Source organism: Pyxicephalus adspersus, chromosome 10, assembly GCF_032062135.1.
Source record: "Pyxicephalus adspersus chromosome 10, UCB_Pads_2.0, whole genome shotgun sequence".
Taxonomy (NCBI): Eukaryota; Metazoa; Chordata; class Amphibia; order Anura; family Pyxicephalidae; genus Pyxicephalus; species Pyxicephalus adspersus.
In genome coordinates, this window is record NC_092867.1 from 9,426,882 (window position 1) to 9,429,713 (window position 2,832).

Consider the following 2,832-nt stretch of genomic DNA (forward strand, 5'->3'; position numbering starts at 1 on the left):
TTACTTTACTTAAAACATCTTGCTCGATCGCGGTGGCAGACAGAATGGGAGTGTAAAGCCTTGTGGGATACCCTAGTCACGCATCCTGGGAGGCTCTTGGCTGCTCCTTCTGTGCATGGTCGAGATTAGGAGCCCTTGCATTAATTGGAAAAAAAATGCAGATTTCACGCATGCACAGTAAGATTGGCAATCCTTTTTCTCCATCTACGTCACAGTGTGAGATTGGGTGACCAGGAAGAAGAACCTGGAAAAAGAGAGAAGAAGATGTTGGCACTTGGTGCCAGGCAGAAGACGGATACCCGGACCACGTGGGACCCAAAGAAAGAAACCTAAGGATCGCCAGACCTGCGGGATTAAAGGTAAGTGTGTGTATTTTTTTATTTTGGGTTTAGTTCCTCTTTAAATAAAAATAAAAAAAAACATAGCAAACCAAGCTTCCAACCAAGTAGAGAAACTGCAAAGTGTTTAAGAACTGTTAAAAAAAAAAAATTCAGACCCATCATACTTCACAAATATAAGTCAACAAAGTATACCACTAGCAGAAATCTTGTAATTTACATAAGAAGCAGCAAGCAATGTATTGGCCTCAAACATGGTTCTCCGAGTATAATCAAATACATGACGACCATGTGCATATAGATACATTAGTCAGAAATATGTTTAATATGAAGATGTGATGACAAAGTGTTCCCTTGTTTTAGTTCTTAGTTTTCCTGGTACCTTACTTTTAACATCATCAGACTTGATAGATGAGATCAATCTCTGAGTAGATGAATAGGAATGACAATGATATACAGCAGATGCCAGTGTCTGGAGTTCAGATTTAAATTAGCATGTGGTATCTGCACAGGAATTTACATACAATGGGTGGGATGAATCATGAGTTAGGTAACAACTGATTTGATGCAAAGTCATTTTTGCGTGGGATTACTTCTGTAACAATTTTTTTTAATCATGTTTGTTTTTTTTTTTATGTACAGAGCACTTTTTGTCCTAACAGTAAATAAATGCTTTCCAACTTATCTCATCCATAATTGCTGCTGAATCTTTGCTTGGAGTTCACATCTAAAATCACTGATTTTTTTCTCCAGTTACGGTAGAAAATGATTGGTCTGTGGTATGTGTTTTTGGATGCAGAACACATGCCACAGCTGCGCTAGGGCTTCAGTAGCAATCAGGAGAGCGGAGCTGTCAGGAAAGCAGAGCTTACTTAAGATATTAAGAATTAATTAAGAAAGCAGGGATAACTTAAGATATTAGGGCTCATGAAGGTAGCTGAACTTAAATGGACCCTCTTTATTTCAAAGGGCAGCCCTGCTCAAATGCAAAAGCATCATTTAGTTGCACATTCACTAAATTCCAAGTTTATTATAAAAGTGCCAAGGCTTTTCATCCAACATCAGTATCTGACTTCGGAAATACTCTTTTAGCTTTATGGGCAAAGTCCAACAGACACGCTCCAGAAAGACTGTAGGCTTTTAGTATTGCAAATGGTGGCAGGGGTCAATTCTATCTTAATGCCATGGTGTTGGAAATGGATTACATACGAACTTTAATGTGATGGTTAGGTGAGTCTGAGATGTTGACATATGTGGAGGTTAAGTTGGTGAATTATTACAAAGGGATGATCCAAGCAAACGCTGACCGGTGACTTCTGTCATCCTAGACAACATAATGCAAATGTGTTCCAGTTGAGAGATTTTAAATTAATTAAAACCACTGGATCAGCACAATTGACACACAGCTAGCATGGGCAGCCTGTGTACCCTAAGGTTGGCATTCTGAATAATTTTGTTTGCCTAGTTTTTATTATTATAACTCTTTTTACACACATATTATGTGCTCCTTGCATGGGATTCTCATTCACCAATCCTTTCAGTTTAATTCAGTCTCTGTGCTTACCCTTTTGTTTTATATGAACATTTGTTTAAGCAAAGTAGATCTCTGGCACATATAATGCTTTAAAAATATACACTGTGTCTGTACATAAAAAAATTATCATGATTATAGGGTACACTTGAATACATTCAAGTATGTTTTGCAGAACAGCAAGTACTCACTAATACTAAACTAAATCTGCCAATAAATAAAAACCTCTCTAGATGGACTATTACATTTATTGAAGCAAATTTTACTATTTGATGCCAGCAATCAATATTTAATAGCATTTGTAACTAGGGGGTGAAATGTTCACAAACGGAGGTCTACAACTAGATCTTTGTTCACTTTTTGGAACATTCAATAAAACATTATTTTGTGTTTCCATCATGTTTAAGCAAATAGTTCCTGACAGAGAACAGAAATGATGCCCTTGGCAAAAAGCAGAATCAATAAACTATTGAGGAATAAAAACCTAAACCTTGCAAAGTAGAGTTAGTTGGAAATTCTTTAATATTTTACATTTGTCAGTTTCACTCTCTACATGTTCATTAATTTCTCTAGACAAATGTGTAGCTTTTCAGGAAAATTCAGTATGCTTTATAGTGCCCTGACTGGAACATTTGGAATGTATACACTTTAAAAACCGCAGTAAATATAAGTAAAAAGTTTTTGTAAAAACATGTAAGCACCTAATTTGGCACCTAGGCTTGATATCAGCCCCTTTAATACCCTGTATAGTATGAACCAATATAGGATGGCTGACCAGGCTGTGTCTCCACTGATTTCATGGTCCTGTCTGAAACAAGTGCTTGAAACACAAGAATGTATGAAGAGAAATACAAATCTTGCAGCAGGTGAAGCAGTTGACATATTCAATGTATCTAATATATCTAATATATATATGTATATCTAATATATTATATCTATATATTGTATGTGTGAACTGTTCAC